This window comes from Cavia porcellus, unplaced genomic scaffold (genome assembly GCF_034190915.1).
Source record: "Cavia porcellus strain 051 isolate PalLab524CR breed Dunkin Hartley unplaced genomic scaffold, mCavPor4.1 scaffold_18, whole genome shotgun sequence".
Classification (NCBI taxonomy): domain Eukaryota; kingdom Metazoa; phylum Chordata; class Mammalia; order Rodentia; family Caviidae; genus Cavia; species Cavia porcellus.
This window is the reverse complement of record NW_026947501.1, coordinates 71,697,565-71,717,452: the sequence shown is the minus strand read 5'-3', so window position 1 is coordinate 71,717,452 and position 19,888 is coordinate 71,697,565. Positions and strand designations below refer to the sequence as shown.

General features: G+C 58.1%; 1 long non-coding RNA gene across 4 annotated transcripts; it reads left to right on the top strand.

Annotated features, from left to right (window-relative positions):
• The first annotated feature begins 8,802 nt into the window (after window positions 1-8,802).
• On the top strand, window positions 8,803-19,870 carry LOC134471416 (uncharacterized). 4 transcript variants are annotated; one of them, XR_010040897.1, is made up of 5 exons: window positions 8,803-9,037; window positions 9,520-9,614; window positions 10,318-12,385; window positions 13,059-13,622; window positions 15,160-19,870. It is a non-coding gene; the product is annotated as an uncharacterized LOC134471416 (long non-coding RNA). The 4 variants fall into 4 exon arrangements; XR_010040899.1 differs by having other exon boundaries at window positions 9,520-10,909; window positions 12,309-12,385; XR_010040898.1 differs by having other exon boundaries at window positions 9,520-12,385; window positions 13,059-13,303; window positions 13,473-13,622.
• Window positions 19,871-19,888: the final 18 nt, after the last annotated feature.

The window sequence follows — 19,888 nt, the reverse complement described above, 5'->3', positions numbered from 1 at the left end:
AAGCACCCTGGAAGCCTGGCTAATCCCGTACACCCTAAACAAAGGCCCCATCTCCTTCAGGCCCATGACCCCCCTTCCACTCCACCTGAAATCCCTAAATCCCATCAGAGACGCTCCCCACTCCCCCTGGTGGTGCACAGCGGGGTGGTGAGCGTGCTCCAGAGCGGGCCCACAGGTGCACACTGGGAGTCTCAAGCTGACCCCGGGGCTGTGGATTAGTGGCCAGCTTGGCGCCAGTCTGGGCAGCAGCCTTCCCGAATCTGGGCATGGCACGAGGCTCCTGACACTTCCTGTCCCCTTCACACCCCCTGCTCAATCCCCTCCAGCTAATTCCTTTTTGTCAGTGCTGGCAGGAGCGACACATTTTGGACTGAGACCAGGATCACAGGGAGAGAAAAGGTCCACCACTGGGATCCCTGCCAAAGCTCGACCTTCAACCAGGAAGGATGCTGCTGTACCAGGTGCACTTGTTTCCAGGATAGGGGACCCGGGAGCCCCAGGGTCAAGTCCCAGTGGCCTAGAAGGAGAGGGGCAAGGCCAGGCATGGTGGCGGATACCTGTAGTCCAAGTACTTGGCAGGCTGAGACAGGAGGGTCGTCATAGTTTAAGGGGACATGGTGAGATTCAGTCTCAAAAAAAAAAAAAAAAAACAATTATTTTTTAAGGCGAGGTACAGTGTAGAGGAGACGCACACAATCCCTGCTCCTCACCCCAGGATGGCCTGGGCCCCTGGGAGTCTGCCAGCCAGGAGGCCACGGTGCAGGAGCCTTGGGGACGGGGCCAGTTCAGTGCCTGGGGGGTGTGCTGTCCCCTGATGCTCCTGCCCCGCAGAGGTGCGAGTGGGCGTTTGGTGTGGGAGGCAGATGGCCTCAGTGTGTGTGTGCACATGCGTGCACATACATGTTCACTGCTATGCATGCGCGTGGGCACCACTGTCCTTGCCTGTGTTTCTGCGTAGGTGTTGATTTCCAATGGAATGGAAAGCCAGGGGCCGCACGGAGAAGCTCTGGCGACAGCTTAGGGATGTTAGCCATTTTGAATGGATGGACATCAGTGTGGTTACTCCGCAGTCACCTATCGTGGCTCAGGCAGGGTAAACCTCGGCTGCCCTGGGCCTTAGGTCCTCCATCTGGGGCCAGTGCTTGCAGCTCTGCACCCTGAGACCACAGACCCAGGCCCCAGGAGGAGAAGACCCTGGGGTGCTGTGGCTCTCCCTGCTGGAGTAAGGATCCCTGTGCCTGACCCCAAGGCAGGGCTGCAAAGGGATCACCCCCCGCCCCCATCTGCCACGGGGCCTGCATGACTCCAACACCAGCTTCACTTTCAATTCTGCAGCTGGAGCAAGGCAGCCCTGGGCTCTGTCAACCCACTGATTGCCAGTGTATCGACCCTGGTGGGCAAAGGTGCCCATGGCAAATGCCAATGGTGGCTGTGCCACCAGTGGGGAGGGGGACGCTGTAGGCTGAGTGCCCTGTGGGGCAGGCCTGGAGCACGGCCCTTCAGGAAGCAGTGAGGACATGCTGTCCCTTGCCAGATGATGCTGGAGCCACGCGGTTGTGCCTGGCCTAGGCTTCTGTCCTTTGCACACAAATGTGCCCAGGGTGCCCGTGGCCCAAGTCTGCAAGTTCGGGGAGCTGCGTCTGTGGCTGATCCCGAGCAGCTGAGCCCAGGGTGCAGGACAGTGCCTGCTCGTCTCTGCTCCTCCCTGACAGCGCTGCCCTGTGCTCTGGTGCCACCTCTCTGCGATGCTGCCTCGCTGCCCCCCTGGTTCTCAGGGGACCAGCGGCCTGGTGGGAATGAGGCACTATGGCATGCTGTGACTCCCCTGAACTGGAGATGTGAGGCCCAGGTGGGGAGACCCTACCTGAGGTCCACCAGGGTAGCTGAGGTTAGGGACCAGGTGCCTGCGTTCCAATATGGGGGTACTCCCAGGCCTGGGGCTCCTGTGCTCAGGACTCAAGGCACACGGGCAGGGAGCAGCAGGGCTCCACATGGGACCAGCCAGGACTGGAGTCCCGCTGCCCACGTGGCTCTGAGGCAGTGGCCCTGCAGCCAGAGGGCAGCACAATGTGTTCAGGAACATGAGCAGCAGGCCCTGGGCCTCAGCCTAGTGGGCACCAGCCTGGCCCAGGCCCAAGGCAGGAGGCCTCGGCGCTGTCTCCTTCCAGTTCCCAGTGTCCATTGCCTAGTGAGGAGGAGCCCAGCCACCATCTTCCTGGGTCATCAAGGCAGGAGCCACTGAGTGTCCCCACTCTGCCAGCTCCAGGGGGCACTCATGGCATGAGAGGTGACAGGCTAGCCCCACACCCTGGCACCCACTGTGGGGTTTGCTTGGTCTCCATGAGGAGCGCGGTGGCTCAGGCGTGCAGGTCCTCTCCGAGCCTTCGAGGTGACCCCTGCTCCCTCCCGGGTCTAGTGGCTCCGGGCCCTCCCCGGGCTCCTCCCCTCTGCATGCACCCTGGCTCTGCCGCCCCTGCACCACCAGCTTCTTTGCTCACTGGTTCACTGCGATGTGGAGAAATTACAGGGGGGCTGGGGCCATTCACACCTGTGATCCAAAGCAGTGGCTTGTCACCTCCAAAGCGGACAGGACCGGGCCTGCTGAGCTCAGTGAGGGAAGGTGCTGGCTTGGCACTGGCCCAGAGAGAGGGGCACAAACGGGGTCCCAGCAAGAGGCTGATGTTGGCCTGCAAACTCGGGGCTCAGCTTCCTCTGTGACAACCGTGGCTCCCTGCGGCCGGTGCAGGGCCACCAGACTGCGTCCAGGAGGAAGGACCCTGGAATGCTGGGCAGCTCTGCCCTCAGGACCTCAGAAGCTGTCACTGTGTCCCCCACTGACCTCGAGGGGCACGGCCCCTCAGTGTGGCCTTGCTGGGATCGATGGCTGAGCCCGTCAGCTGGCAACGTGAGCCTAATGGACACAGAATTAAAACAACAGGCACGTATTAATCTGGACGGCCACCGGGCAGCAGCCCAGCGAGGCCAAGGGTGGTGGCCCTAATGGAGCAGTATTGACCGGGCCACCGAGACCGCAGCGGGGTTGGGTGTCACTCTGCAGCGTGGGACCTGGGCTTATGGATTTCAGCGTTTTATAGGTTTGGGTGACCTCCCCACCCCCCCAATCAATATACTCTTCTCAGCCTAGTGTGATCGCAGAGGGCCATCAGCGCCGTCTCTGGAGAGGGCTGTTGATCCTGGGCAGGGAACCTACTGTCCGAGGGTAGTCCGGGCCTCGATGTGGAGAGGGCTCCCTGCAGCCAGTGCCGCCCGCCAGCAGTGCCTTGTGTGGCATTCTCTGCCCCATTTGAGGTGGCATTGGTTCTGCAGGAAAGGCCAGCGGATGCCCAGGTCACCAAGGCTCCACGCTGGGGGCCGCTGTCGCCCCTGCCAGCTGCAGGGCACTCTCCATTGTACGCCCCCTGCTCCCTTCCCAGAAAGTGGAAGGTGACCCCGTGTTAAAGGTGGAGAAACAGGCTGTGTAGAACCCCGAGTCTCCCTAGTGTAAGGGCTGAAGAGCGAACAGGACCCAAAGACTACACACTGTGTAAGGTGGAACCCGCTCCAGGGGAAAAGCAGCTGGGTGGGGCGGAGGAAGGGAGGGAGGGAGGGAAAGGAAAAGACACAGATGTGCGTGTAACGTGAGAGAGCCAAGAGGACGCTGCTGCTCACCCTCTCGGTCTTGGAGAGGAGCTGCTCCTGTGATCAGGTCCACTGCGGCCCGTGTGCCCACGCGACTCTCCGAGACAGCACTGCGCGCAGTGGCAGCCACGTGTGTTCCCACCGCCTTGCTGCGAAAGCCTACATTGCTATCGACTGGAGTTTGCTGCTGCTGTTTGTCTCTTTTGCTTTTTGTTTTTCCTGTTTTTTATCTCTTTAAAATTAAAAAAAAAAAAAAAGATGGAGAAGCCGAAGGGGCACCCGGCACGCTGCAGGGTCAGGTGCGGGGCCGACCCGGGCTGGGCCTGGTTTCGCCGCCTCCTGGCCCAGTGCTGAGACTCCCAGCGCCCGCCTCCACCCGCCTTTCCTTCACTACCCTCTGCCCGCCCAGCCCAGGACAGAGTGATGCCTGCTACATGACGGTGCGATGCAGCCCTGGGGTGTGCTCAGCCCCACCCGCACCCCTCCTCAGCCGCCTGCTCTGCCCCTGTGCTCCTCAGGGCCCTGTCTGGAGTCCAGGCCTGACCCTGGCTCTGATGCCCAGGATTAAGTCCAGTGTCGGCTGGCATTTGGGCCACCCGTCGGCCCCTGTGGACCTTGTCAGCCCCTCCTCACATTGCCCTCAAGCCCCTGGCTGCTGTGGCTGCACCATGTCACAGCACGCCGCACCACACTGCACCTCATCATCCCGTACCACCCCTACCAACTGCACCCCATCCCACAATACCACCCCCTACCACGCCACACCACAGGACCTCCTGGGACACACAAGGTCCACAACTCACAGGCTGTGCTTGTGGCATATCACCTTCCTGCCACCACTATCAACACCCCACTGTCACCACCGCCATCACTTCTGTCATTACCACCATCACCACCATCACCACCATCACCACCATCACCACCATCACCACCACCACCATCATCACCATCACCACCATCACCATCATCACCACCACCACCACCATCACCACCACCATCACCACCACCATCACCACCACCATCACCATCATCACCATCACCACCATCACCACCACCACCATCACCACCACCACCTTCATCACGACCATCACCATCAGCATCATCACCACCATCTCCACCATCACCATCATCATCACCATCACCACCATCACCACCACCAGCACCACCACCATCAACACCACCACCACCATCATCACCACCACCATCACCACCACCATCACCATCATCACCACCATTACCACCATCACCACCACCATCACCATCATCACCACCATTACCACCATCACCACCACCATCACCACCACCATCACCATCACCATCATCACCACCATTACCACCATCACCACCATCACCACCACCATCACCATCATCACCACCATTACCACCATCACCACCACCATCACCATCTTCACCACCATTACCACCATCACCACCATCACCACCATCATCACCACCACCACCATCACCACCACCATCACCACCACCATCACCATCATCACCACCATTACCACCATCACCACCACCATCATCACCACCATCATCACCACCACCATCACCATCACCACCACCATCATCACCACCACCACCATCACCATCACCACCACCATCATCATCACCATCACCATCACAACCATTACCATCATCATCACCATCACCACCACCACCACCACCACCATCATCACCACCACCACCATCACCACCACCATCACCACCATCACCACCATCACCACCACCACCATCATCACCATCACCATCACCATGATCCTTACAGTTTATATCTTGGTGTCCATCCCCACAAAGCCAGAAGTGCTTTTAGAGGTGATAGCTGGAGAAGGTGACTGGTTCTTCCAATGCCACATCTGGCTTGGCCTTGGGAGGACCCTTCCCTATGTGGCCCTAGTGGGGAGGACCTAAGGGTGAGTCGCCCAGGACAGTGAGAGGAGAGGCCAGGCCTCCAGTTCAGGGGCCTTCTGTCCCCACCCGAGGCGCACAGCTCCTTCCTCAGCCTGGGCCTGGGCTTTCGGTGCTGCCTGACGTGATGCCCAGCTGGTTCCTGCCATCTCTCTGTGGACAGCCCCACCTCCCAGCGGTTCAGGCAGCCCTTTGGCTACCAGAGTGGCACAAAGGCTGTCCCGCTCTTGTGTGTGTCCAGCAGTGTGATTTTGTGGCACCAGCATAATCCGTACACCTCTTCTATGTCCTCATCTGGGCAGCCACACTGGGAAGGTCAGAGGACAACAGGCTGATCCATGGATGAGGGCTGGGACTCCTTCAGTGGCCATTGCCCTGCAGGTCACTTCTACTTCTCAGGACAGTGGAAGACAAGCCAGAAGGCAGGAACAACCCCTGCCACCTCCTCGTTGGCTCCCCAGTGGACGCAGCTGGTAGAGGTGCCCAGGGGCTGGGGTGCCATGAAGAGGAGGGGCGAGATGTGGCCAGTCTGTGCGCACTGCAAGCATCCATGACAGGGGTAGCACCACAGGTGCGAGGCTGTCCTGAAGGGCAGCGGGCCCCGGGCAGGCCCCACCCGTCTCTGGGCCACGGTTTCTCTTACAGCGAGCAGCTTTGGAGGGCCACTTCTGCTTCTGCGGGCTGGGACCACCTGGCCATGCCTGGCCACGCCTGTCAGGCCACCAGTGCTGCAGCGAAGTGAGCACAAACATGTCTGACACTAAATAATTCATTTTTGTCCCATGATAAAAACCTTGTTTATTGATCTCCAACCCCTCCCAGCAATCAGCCGCTGACGGAAACCCGCGTCTTAATTATCATCCAGGGCCTGCTAGGAGGGCGGTCCAGCTGCCGCAGCAGTCCCAGCCGTCCTCGGGCGTCCTGGGCCCGGAGCCAGCTGCTGCCCGGCTGTGCTCTGTCCCAGGCTGTCTGTCCCTGGCTTATGGCTATGGCAGCATGGCCCGTGCACCCCTGAGGGCCGGGCAGGAGGTGTCCAGGGAGAGGAGGCCACTGTATCTGGGGCCCTGGGTTGTGGGGTTCGCTGAGGACTGTGGGAGCCATTTGTTGGGGGCAAAGAAGAGGGGCTCAGTCCAGCGAGGCAGCTCTGCATAGGCTATGTCTTTGGGATGCCCGGCCAGGGGCAATCTGGGTGCAAGGACCTGCCGCTGGGTTTGGACCTGGACACTGGCCCTATGACCCGTCCACCCTGCCTGGTAAATGTGCCTGTTGGGTTCCTTCCCTGAAGCCCAGCACGGGAAGGTGACCCTTCCCATCCTCAGGGACCCAAACCCAAGTGGGGTGTGTCCTGCGGCATCGATACCAGCTGTCAGGCTCACTTTCTTCCAGCACCCTGCAGCCCTGAGTGTTGAGGTCCTAGTGCCCGGCAGCCAGGGAGCCCCAGCCCCGTTCTGACCCAGGAGGGGTTCAGTGAGGCTGGTGATGGGGTAAGTGATTCCCAGGGCTGCGTGCTCAAGGGAAGGGTTGGTGGTACTTGGGGAATGGGGACACAGGGTGGGTGCTTGGCTCCCACCGGGGCTCCTGGGGTGCCCGGTCAGGCGAGGGGCTTGGTAAACACAGCATTGCTTGCTGTGGGGACGAAATAGTGAGGTGCCAGTGACCACACGGTCCACGGAAAGTGCTTGGTGAGAGACCAGACCACAGAAAGCGCTTGGTGGGTGCCCAGTCCACCAGAAGTGCTTGGTGGGTGCCTAGTGCTCAGGGCGTCCCCTTGTGTAGTCCAGTTTGATGTCATCTGTGACCTGACTTCCATGGGCTTCAGTCTCTGGATGAATATAGCCTCACCTGAATCTTGGTGCCACCTCTTCAGAGACAGGCCATTTGGTGCTCCCTGCCTCAGTTTCCCTATCTTTCAAGCAATACGGGGTGTGTGAGGAGTTTCCTTGCATGGGGGACAATGGCAGGTACCCTTCCAGGATAAGACACACAGAGGGTAGAGTGACAGGATTTCCCAGCGCTGCCCACTCCGCTGCAGCACCCCTCGTATGACCCCCCTCTTCCCCTGTGCTTGGCCCAAGACACTGGCAAGAGCTGTCCAGGGCCTGAACTGCAGCCCTGTGCCCATAACTGCGGCCCCGTGCCTATAGCCCAAACATGGACACCCAAACATGGAGAGGCCCAAAGAACTGCCACAAGGTGAGGGGGCAGAGCGGGGCTGCTGGGTGCTCTGGACCCATTCCTGTGCTGCCTCCCTGCCAGCTGCATCTGCCCCAGGACCTTTGCACCTCTCTGAGGGCTCCTCATAACATCTGGAGCCTCTGTTACTCCCTGAGGTGACTGGGTGTCCATTCTATCCAGAATGTCACTCATGGTGCTCATGGGATATCTGAGAACAAGGCCTGCACAGAGGGTGCAGCCCCAGCCACCTATCTGTCAGAGCCTTCTTCCTCTGTGTGTCCGGAGGCGTGGTTGTTTGCCAGCGCCATCCACCTCCCCAGCCGTGACAGGGTTTCTGTTTCCCTGGCTGAGGGCAGGAAGGCTCCTGTGGATGCAGTGTTGACTTCGGGGTGACTCCTGAGTCCCTGCCTGGGCCCCGCAATCAGGCCCAGTGGACACATGACCCACGGACTTGAGCCCTGGCACAGCCCGGGACCCAGTGTCCACTGGTCACCAGCAGGTGAGGGGCACATGGCTTCCCGGGGCGCAGGGTCTGCTCATGGCTTCCTTCTTCTTCTGAATCCTGGGTCACCGTCCAGCCCTCAGCCTTCAGGGCACTGAAGTCCCCAGGTTGGCATGGCCTGGGTCACTGCTGGAGCTTGCTGCTTGTGGGGTCCTGTGGTGGGCAGGGACAGGCAGTGACCTCAGGGGACCCACGGTGGCTCAGGTGGGGCTAGCGAGGGCCTCATAGCAGAACAACTGGCCCCACAGCAGGGGCCACCCTCAGCTCCCGGTCCCAGTGCTTACGAGAGGTCACCAAGAAGGCCACAGGTCCAGAGAGGGCATGACCTCAGGCTGCAGACCCCGCACACAGGCAGCCCTCACCAAACTCATGCTGTCCTTGGGGATGTGGGGGTGGCAGGGGGACATGCCCTGGCCTCGTCCCCTGCCCACCACATCTCCCTGGGATGGCGTAGGCTGTACCAGCAGCCAGAGGCTGGTGCTGCTGGGCCTGCTCCTGGGCACTGTACCAGCTGGGGTGGGGCTCCAAAGAGGCACAGAGCCCTGTGTGGGACTAATCACGGCAGGCAGGGGACAGGTCACAGTACTGATGTGTAGGGACCTTTCCCAGGGCCCGGAGCTGTGTGCTGCACTGGCAGGGATGGATCGTCACAGCTGCGCGGTGCCCGGCAAGCTCAGGGAGGGCAGAGGAGGGACAGAACGTCCCCCCAGTGCAAATGACATGGAGCAGGCAGACCGAGTGCCCCCTCCAGGCGTGCCGGTGGTCATCCCAGAGACTGTTTTGTGCAGAGAGCGGGCTGCTCTGCTCAGGGTAAGGTGGGAGCAGCTTGGGGACCTCGGCCCAGGGGAGGAGGCAGGGATGGGGCCGGGAAGCAACCTCCAGGGACGCACTGCCCTGCAGCCCCTGCACAAATGTGTCCTTAGACCTCACTCTGTGGCTAAGGCTGAGCTACACGAGGCTGGACTTTGGTCACTTTTGATTTCAGGTAGATGAGGCCGGGCATGGGCGGAAGGCTGGGCCAGGGCCGGGACAAGCAATTCCTCTTTTACGGGCATCCGCTGTGTCACCAGCAGACAGCCCCCCAGACAGGGTGTAAAGAGGCGGCGGCCAGACCCGCAGCTGGGCTCACACACACCCCGTCTTCCGCCTCCTCCTCTGGGGGACCCAGCCGAGTCCTCTCCTCTGCACCCTAACAGCCCCCGTACCCCAAGGGGTACATGTCAGAGACTGCGGCTGTTGTGGGCAGCCCTCCAAAGCACCACTGTGTCCAGCTCCTTCCCTGGTCTCCCCAGGACCTGGCCAGGCCTGGTGAGGCTTCTGCGGAAGGAATGAGCGGATGAGCGGACAGTTCTCCAGGGCAGGACCTGGGGAGGGCCCGGATTTGTGGGTAAGACAAACACAGGGCTGCACCCAAGTCCTGAGTGCAGGCAGCATCCTCCTGCTCATCACACTTGGAGTCTGCAGAGCCCCTGGCGTCCTGTGAGGGCCCAGGTTTGGGCACTGCCCCGGGGCGTGTGAGGCCACAGGGCCGTCCTTTTCCCTGTCTCTATCTGTGTCTTCTCCTGCGCCATGATCACCATCCTGGCTGGCATTCTGCTCGGGGACAGCCAGGCTGGGGCTTTGCAGGAAATTAAGTGACCCGCCACTGTCCCCAAGGGCCACTCCCAGGCGGAGAGGGCCTGGCTGCTGGCTCTGAGTCCTGTTTTCAGGCCCTGGCTGATGGCTTGGTCTCCTAGGACCGTAATGAAACAATGTTGCTGGGACACGGTGCTTGTCGCCTGAGAGTGTCTAAGTGCTTTCCGACAATTAATCGGCTGGGCACTCAGCGCTGAGCGCCACAGCCCAGGGGGCCACAGGGCGGGAGGGAGGTGGCCTGGGGACAGCACTGCTCTCAGCCCTCTCCGCTGCTCTTCCAGACCGCAGGCCAGGCTGGCGGGAGGGGGAGGAGCCCGAGCTGTGCAGAGGACAGAGGACGGGAAGAAGCCAGGGCCAGAGGGAGGGGTTTGTACGGGGTCCTTGGGTCTCCTGTGAGGGAGATGCTGGACCCTTTGTCTCTCCTTGCCAGCCTCAGTTTCCCCATCTCGACACAGGAAGTACACAGGACCCTTAGGCTGTGGAGACAGCGTGACGAAGCCGAGGCCTCGCTGCCCCCACAGTGGAATACGGCCCTGTGCAGTAAGCGTGCAGTGCACGTAGGAGGTGCCTTGTCTGCCACTAAGCCAGCTGCTGGGACAAGGGTGCTGTGCTTCCTGGCCCCGAGGACTCCACGCCCTGGGAAGCGGCAGCCCTCCACCCTCTCGCTCTGCATCCTGCTGTCTGTCCACTCCGTGGCAATCCATAGTGGTGGAACCCTCAACTGTGGGGCCCCGACTCAGGGCCGTGGGCAAGGGGGCGCCCAGAGGGCACTGTGACCCCCACCTTCTACCTGCTTGCTTCCCACAGTGGGGTGCTCATGCCTTCTCAGCTGTTACTGCATTTCACCACTCAGCTCTGCACCTGACAGCCGTACACCAGACACCCAGGTGTCTGGACACCCAGGTCAGGGGTCATTAATGGACCTGGAACCACGCTGCCACACGCCGGGCACGGGGAGGAGGAGCGGATGCCTCCAGGGGCTTCTGACCAGCATCAGTCCCTCTGTCTCCCCAGGACCATCAGCCCTCATTCCACCCATGCCAGCAGGTTCGAGGTGCCGTGGTGTCTCCTGTTCTGTAGAGGGTGGGACTGAGGAACACAGGAGACAGCTGACTTCTCCCTGGGCTACGTCTCCAGGCCTTCTTAATTTTCTTTTTTAAGCTTTGAGACAATATCCTGCTGAGCTGCTATGTTGTCCAGCCAGGGCATGGACTTCTGATGCCCTTGCCTCAGCCCCTCCGGGACACACATGCACCCCACTTGTGGCTCCTGGAAGCGTTCGTTAGGAACGCATCTTCGAAGGCCTAATGAATTGCTGTGTGGCACGGCCTAGTAGGCACTGCCGGCTTGGGCGTGTGTGCTGAGGGCTGCATTTGATGAGTGTGTGAGATGCCTGTGGGCGACGCTTCCGGTGTTAGCAGCAGTGTGATGCATCTTGGTGAGCTGGGCTTTCTGGCTTTTCGTATATGTACCTTCTACGTTAGCTTTGCCCGATTTCATATACATTTAAACCATGGCCCTGCTGGTACCTGTGCCTAGGGTGCTGGGTATGGGGCAGGGCTGGCCATGGCCCAGGCTCGGTCAGCAAAGGATAGAAGAGGGGGCACAGGGACCAACATCACAGATGGATGGAACAGCCCTGGCGGAGCCCTGAGGACGGGGGACCTCAGGCTGGCTCTGCCCTATAGGAGGACCCTGAGGGGCACAGGGGCTGCTTCAGGAGTGGCTTAGCTGCCCAGATTTAGATCTTGTTGCCTGAAGATCGTTCCCTAAGAGGGGCTGACGCAGTTAGCAAGCCCTGACTCTTCCTTCCTGTGTGAGCGGGGCCAGTGGTGCCCGCCCTGTCCCATGTGGGCAGGAGTGAGACCAACGTGCTTCCGAGCCTATCTGTGCGCTGGGACACAGGGCCAGGCTGGTGTCCAGCAGTGACACTCGGGAAGGGGCACCGCGCTCAGGCTGTGCCAGCCCTTGGGGCCATGGCACCCGCCTGCTGCCCACTGTCCCCAGGTAGCTTATGGGAAAGAATGGAGAACCCAGGGAGCCTTTGCCAGCAGCGCCTCCAGCAGCCTGGGCTGCAGGGAGCCAGGGTCATGCTCCCGGGCCACACCAGGTTCGCCTGCTTCCTGCCGCTGCCAGATGCGGCCCCTGGACCTCTGGGGCTCTGAGCTGCCTCTTCTTGCTTTGCAAGGATCCAGGAGGGATGGTACTGGGGACGGTCACTCACAGGACAGCTGCCCCCACTGCCCATGACCTCCCAGTGCCAGGCCCTCCATCACCTGGAAGTCCCCTCTAGGCCAGGTTCCCAAGTGTCACCCCATTGAGTACAGCTGTGGGGACAGACAGCCCACCTGGCCATGTCCCCAGGAGTCAGGGTTAGAGTTAAGTGGCCTTGGGGTGCAGCGAGTTTCAGCAAGCACAGAGTGAGAAACACAAACCTTCTTGGCAGGCCCTGTGTCACCAGGATGGGCCATCAGCAGCCATCGGAGGCACTTGGCAGCCTGAGCTGGTGCTGCAGGGTACCGGGTAAGGAATGGCTCTGGGGGGACCCAGGCAGGCAGGGCGCTGGACAGTGGGTGGCTGGGGTGGCAATGGTTGAGCATGTAAGGACCAAAGGTGGTGCCCGCAGGTGTGCCTGCCACGGGGCCTGGGCTCGGGGCTGAGGTCTGTGCGGTGTCACCAGGCCCCTCCAGCCTGGGCTCACGACGGCCTTGGGCTCCTCTCAGCACCAGGACGATCGATGGCTCCTTGAGAGCGCATTAGCCGAGGCACTCTCGGGACGCAAAGTACCATTTCCGCCCAGCTGCGCTCGCCCAGTGCCTCCCGCTGCCCACCGGGAGGGAGTGAATCTCGCCTAGGGGCGCATGGCCAAGGGGGGTCTGCTGTCTAAAGTGCTCAGAAGCGTTCAATGGCCCCCTGGGGACACCTGCTTCCCCGCTAAGTGTCGAGGCCCAGGGCCCCTGGGTCTGCCAGCAACAAGTCCGAGAAGTGCCAGCATTCAGTGTAGGGGCGGCGGGGCTGCAGGTGGCTGGGGCCTCGAGCTCCTCCCTGCCGACCATGGCCCTGCCCCCTGGGAGCAGCCCCTGGCCAGCCTCGTCCGCTGCAGCCCTGGCCAGGGCCTCCTCCTGCTGCCGGCTCTGTGCCCTGCACCCCATTTCCCACCCTGCCTGGGTATGTCACCTAAGTCTTCCCTCCACAGGATGTCTCTGACCCCCAGTTCTTCTACACACTGCCCCCCAAGGGCATGGAGGTCTGGTGCGGCTTCCAGGAACCCCGAGGGAGAACATACACACTTCTCTCTGTGTACAAAGGAAAATAGACCTCTTTTCAAATATCCACTCAGCGCTCACTGCATCTGTAAAAAAGCCCTGAGCTCCTTTCCCTGATGCTTAACAAGGAACTGGAATTTGTGGCGCTGGAGGAGAAGCCAGAAGGGGGTCCCAGGTATTCTCTCCCAGGGCTGCCTGGAACTTTCTTGCTGGCTGCACAGTGGGAAGTGGAGTCTGTGATCAGCGTGCGTTTTCACAACAGCACGGCCGCCAGCCTTGGTTCCCACTAGCCCCACTCTTACTTTGTCTGTTGTGAACGCTTACTTTGGGAGTTTTCTTTACAGTTGTGCAGATCGGTTCTGGACAGGACCCTGGTCCTAGCAGCTGGAGCTTCTGCACTGAGCACGAGGCCTGGTGCCTCCTTTCTTCTCCCCATCCCAGCATGTGCTCCTGGCATTACGTGACCTGTGACCTCATCCTTTTTCCCCTGGGCTGTGAGTATCCCTGGAATCCCCTGGGCTGTGGTCAATGTGCCCAGGCCAGGAGAGCCAGTTTTGGGGAGAAGGGGGAAACAGCAGGACATAAACCTACCAGGCTGAACCACAAGGGTGTGGCTTGGTGGCTGCAAGAGGAGGTAGACACATACCTGCAGTGGCACAGCCCTAATGGCCATGCCTGGAAGATGGATGTGGCCCCTCCGGTAAGATCAGCGCCAGATGCACTGTGCCACCACCAGATGTGGCCCGATTAATGGGGTCAGGAAGGGGGCTGCAGGGCTCGGGGGAGACAGCAGCTGCAGTAAGCTCGAGCAGCTCTTGCCAAGAGCTCTGGCTGCCCAGGCTGCTCCAGTGCTGGCCCTGCAGGGGCCTTGGAGGCCTCGAGCCAGGGGTTGCAGCTGGGGGAGGTACAGGCCAGGCAGCCATGCTCTGGGGCCACTGAGAGGCAGGATGGGTGAGGAGCAGAAGCAGGAGACGGCTCCTGGGCTCCTATGGGGACAGCCCAGCACCAGACCCCAGCCCCGGGCTCCTAGAGACCCCAACTGCTCACATCATCTTCCCAGTAAGGGACACAGGATGAGGAAGTGTCCTCTATTTGGGACACATTGCTTTAGGTGAGCAGCAAAGAGCAAGAGACAGATCTCAACCCTGCAATGGATTATGTGGGGCGTTAGGGAAGTGTGATTTTAATTTGCATATTGCACAAGCCATTTTTTTGCCCAAGGTTGCATGAGTTTCGATGAACGCAGTTATTAAGTTGCCCAGGCTGGACTCGAATTTGTGATCTTGCTTCAGCCTCCCGAGAAGCTGGGACCTCAGCAGCCCCTCCTCTGGCTTGAGTCAGTGATGGAGGCTCTAGGCTGGTCATTGTTTCACTGCTCAGTGCTGGGTGGAGAGGGTCCCTGAGCACGGCCGCTCCATGGCGGGCACTGTGCCCAGGTGGTCACACACCCAGGAGGCTGCCGTCGCTCTTCCATGAGTCTCAGAAGCAGCTCACGTGTGTGCTTCTGTTCTGAGCTTTTCATTCACGCTTTGGTGTTTTACTTGAAGATGACCTTAGCTGTATGACAGATTTCGAGAACAGTACAGAAATTTCCACCACTGCCCTCCTCCAGGGACCCCACCCTCAGTACCGCCCGCACCTGCAGGGCGCTGGTGCGGACAGCAGTACGATGCCGCTCCGAGACGCCCGCGGTCCCTGCTGGTCCTCTGCTCCAGTCCCGGATCTGCTCCCACCCTGCTTTGACCTTGGTGTCCTTTGGCCTGTAGACTGGACAGAATCCAGTGTCTCTGTGTCTTTGGTGACCTGAGGACTGGAAGGTCTCTGCAGACCCCTCTTTGTCCCTGGGTGGCTCTACTGTCCCTCAGGGGTGGATCGGTCCTGCCTGGAGATGAGGCGTGGCAGTGCTATGGCCTCTCGGGGTGTCCTGAGCGGCTGTCCTGGGTGCCTGCTGGGGCCGCCAGCATGTCCCCTGGGTCACGGGCTTCCTACCTGTTCTCTCCTTCGCTGTAGTTTTTGCTTTGTCATCCACAGCATTCCGAAGCCACGTTGTGGGCAGTGGGAGTCCTCCGCAGAGCCTCTGCCTGCCACACGGCATGGAGTGGGATCTCAGGATGGCCTCGTGACCTGTCACAGCAGCCCTCTGCCCAGTCCTCTGCCCAGCGCTCTCCTCCCTGCATTTGTCCACGTTCACCACTAGGAATTCCAGCCTGTGCTCACTAAGTAGTTCTCACTGATACCGCCACAACATGACGTGGCTGGCTTAATTCATCCTCTGGGTTCTGCTCTAGGGCTGAGCCTGTTCTGTGGTCAACCTGGCCCAGCGTAGGCCCGAGACTGCTCTCAGAGAGTCCCATGCTTCTCATGGCAAGCGATTCGCTAAGGCCTGGCACCCCAAGATCCACAGACTCACCCCGTCTACCTTCCCCTGTGCTCCCCTGGCCGCTTGCTTTCCTCTGTCACAAATGGGGAGGTAGCCTTTCTCTAACCCACGAGAGCCTTAAAGAGTAAACATATCCACCAGGGGTCCAGTGCTTGGCCAGAAATGTGGCTTGAAAATGTGTCCCCTCGGTCCATCACTTGTCTTTCTGTTCCCTTAAATGGTGACACAGTTTGGATGGAGACTTTCTCCAGGGGCCCTGGGTCAAAGGTGGGGCTGATCGAGGGCGGGGCCTGGAATGGCCCCTCCCCCTTGCTGGCGCCCCACTCCCCCTCCTGTCTCCCATGGCCCGAAACGGCTCTCCTCTGCCAGGACCCCTCCGTGCCCTGTCTGTGCGTGGCCAGCTGAAATTTCTGGAAACGTGAGCCAAAATAAACCTCTCTTCCTCTAAGCCGTGGGTGTTGGGTATTTTGTCCCAGGAAAAAGAAAGTGGCGGAGGCCATGGGTCAGTCTGTCTGCGGATCGGCAGAGCAGAAAGTCTGCACTTGGACACAGCCGGGCTGTCCACTTGGTGGTGGGCTGTGCCACTGGTGTCCTCTCTGGACGTGCTGCTGGCTCCACACCACACGGATTCTGCATCTCGGTTTTCTTTTAGGGCTTGTGAATATTTCATGGAGTTTTCGCTTTGAGTTTTTTGTTGTAAAGGGCGAGGTATTATTGGCTGAGGGCTGATGAGTTCATGACTGAGTGGAACACATGCAGCTTGTGGAAGAGATTATGATTTCTCTGCTAACCAGCTTTTCTGCTCTGTCAAAAGCCATGGACTACCTTGCTGGCAGCATCTGGTCCGGTGGCCTGTGTTGGTCCCCATGGTCATAATTCAGGGCAACTTTCAGCAAGCCTGGAACTCAGGGAGTGCGAATCTCCAAGGTCATCATGCTTTTCCAGGTTTCTAGTGGCTACGGTGGTTAATTTTCCTTTCTACTAAATGCTTGTGAGATTGCATTAAATCTGCAAGGGAGTCAACAAGTAAGAGATGAAGGTTTAAATTTAAAAATTGATTACAGTAAAAACATGTTTCCGTGAACTCCCTCCAAGTCCCCCCCCTGCAAATGCGCTCCTCTGTCACTCCGTACCTCCGGGGTGGCTCTGCAGGTCTTCCTGAGAGTCCTGGGGAAGAGCAACCAAAATGTGGTGAGTGTGGCTGCCCACTGCCGTCCAGTCAAGGGTGGCTCCAGAAAACCTGACCCTGCCTCTTCACCGTATCACTGGAGCTAGCACCAGGCAACGCCCGGCTCTTCCCAGCTGAGAGAAGGGAGCGCCCTGAACCCGTGCAGGACTCCGAGGCAGCCAGGGCAGTGCAGCTGAGGACCTTAGGAGGGCCCCGGAGCGGAGCTGCTGCGGGAACCGTGAGGACAGCAGGACGAGCGTGTGCTCGTGGTGGAGCAGCGTCTGCGTGGAGCTCAGCCCTTGAGGGGTTTGCTCTGAGTTCTTTCAGGGGTTTTGCTGGCAGGTGTCTTGGCATATGTTACAATTGACACCTAAGCAGTTCCTTGTTTGGTGTTGTGTTTGTTTTTTAATTTTAAGACCCCAGTTCCTCCTTGCTAGATGTTTGTAGAAATGCAACTGATTTTTGTTTTATTATGTATTTTATGACTTGTTACATTTCCCTGCGAGCTCAAGGGCACTTGCATAGATTCTCCGGGATTCTTCTGCATAGACAGGAATGTCACTGTCACCAGCAAACAGAGTCTCACTTCTTATCCGGCTCTCTCGGTTTCTTTTCCTTTTCTTGCTGAATGTGTGGCAGGACAGGGGTGGGTGGTGGCCTCGCCTCGCTCCTGATCTGGGGGTCAGATGCTTACCGAGTGCTCCTTGTCAGCTTCAGAAGTTCCCTGTGACTTTTTTTTCCCAGAACTTAAAAAAAATCATAAATATGTTTAGAATTTTGCCAGATGCTTCTGTTTTTGTATTTGCAGAGATAATCACTTTGTTTTTCTTTCTTTAGTTTCTTTTTGAGGGGGTGTCGGGATTGAACTCAGGACCTTGTGCTTGCCAGGCAGGGGCTGTGCCACTGAGCTACACCCTGATCTTTTTTCCTTATTTTTTATTGTTTATTGGTGCAGCTTAGACATACACAATGAGTGTCACATTCACCGCAGGGCATGTGTACCTCTGCGCCATCCATCTGATTCCCGCCCCTCCCGCCCTTCAGCCTCGCCTTCTCTCCTGTTTGCAAGCTTTGTCTCCATTTTGTCCTTATTTCCCCTTCTGTCGCTTTTCCTTCCTCTCTCCCTTCTCCCCTCTAGTTTCCCTTTCCAACAATTTTGTCCTTTTTCATAAGATCTATATACGTTTTGGCCCTTATGTATACTCTTAGTTTCTTACATCAGAGAGACAATGTGATATTTATATACAAGTGTCAAAATTTATTTCACTTGTGAGTGTGGCGTCAAGGTGCTTTCATTTACCTCGAAATGTCTCAAGTTTATCCTTCTTTATTGCCAAGTCGTACTCCAATTGTATTTTTTTAAAAACCCACATCTTTTTTATCTGCTCATCGGTTACTGGGCATCTGGGTTGTTTCCAAGATTTAGCTGTTACAAATTGTGCTGCTATAAACATGGGTACACATATATCGCTGTCATATGATGTTTTTTATTCTTTTGGGAAGGTACCCAGAAGGGGGATAGCTGGGTTTAATGTGACCTCTAGTCTTAGTTTTTTTGAGGAATCTCCACACTGATTTCCATGTAAACATGTAAAAACATGAACACTAAATCTGGTGGAAGAGAGAATAGGTAGAAGTTTTGAAGGCATGGATATAGGCGAAAACTTCATGAGCAAAAGCCAATCACACAGGAACTACTACAAAGAATCCACAACTGAAATCTCCGTTTATGAAAAAGCTTTTGTACAGCAACAGAGTGAAGAGACAACCCACAGAGTGGAAAAGATCTTGACCAGTTGTTGCTCAGACAAGAGACCAACATCTAGGACGTAGAGGAACTGAAAAAAGTCGGCTCCCCAAATTTAAAGGTCAGATCGGAAAATGGACATCCGAAACGGACACTTCCCAGACGCAGGAGTACAGCTTCTTGGGTTCTAACAGCAAATGAATACATGAGAAAATGCTCGCCATCACTGGTCACTCGAGAGCTGCAAATTAAATCAGCCGAGATTCCGCCCCACCCAGAAATGAATGCAGGGGGCTGTGGGGAAAAGGAACTTCGCTTTGCTTCCTGTAGACTGTTAATGCGATGCGTTACACCGACTGGCTAAGACTGTAGCCTGCTGTGTGTGGTCCTGCTCTAACACGGCTGGGCTCGGCTCCTTCCAGAGTTCGAACACTCCACACACCCGCATCACATGGACTCCACACACCCGCATCACACGGGCTCCACACACCCGCATCACACGGGCTCCACACACCCGCATCACACGGGCTCCACACACCCGCATCACGTGGACTCCACACACCCGCATCACACGGGCTCCACACACCCGCATCACACGGACTCCACACACCCGCATCACACGGACTCCACACACCCGCATCACGCGGGCTCCACACACCCGCATCACGTGGGCTCCACACACCCGCATCACACGGGCTCCACACACCCGCATACATACGACGGCTCTGGCCAAACTTTGTTACTGCAGGTGCCGGGAAGTCTGGCTGTCTTCCATGCCTTCCGCTGGCCGATTTCGGGCGCCACTGCCCGCTGGAGGCTGAGGTTCTGTGAGGTCTGCCAAGCTTGGTTCTGTGCTCGGGGATCTTTGCTGCCTCTGGTGGGATGTTCTCGTGGGCGTGGGGAGTGACTGCTCTGTTCACTGTTCTGGTCATTGCTGGGGAGGAGTGGCCACCCAGCTCCAGTCCTAGGACAGGATTTTTCTGTAGTTCTCTCAGTTTTTGGCTCATTACTGTGTGGCTGGTATCACGTTTTGGGCTGTGAGTTCTCACCGAACCGACTCCTTGTCGTGAGGCCATGTCCCTCTCTGTCTCGGATGGAATTCCTTTTTCTAGAGTTTCACCTGTTACTAATACAGTAACTCTAGCTTTTATTTTCTTATGTTTGCATGGTTTATTTTATTTTTCATTTTGGGCAGCTTGTAAACAATGCATGATGACATAAATGTCACTATATGTAAAACACATTTTCTACAGGTCACATGCTATAAAGTCTTGATTTAAAAACCATCAAATCTGATAACTCTGCGAGTGTGGTGGCCCATGCCTGTGATCCCAGGACTCGGGAGGCTGAGGCAGGAGGGTCACTGTGAATCTGAGGTCAGCCTGAATTATAGAGTGTCTCAAAAAGAGCAAAGGCAATAAAAAGAACCCTGACAACCTCCCCTCTACCTGGATGTTTACATGCT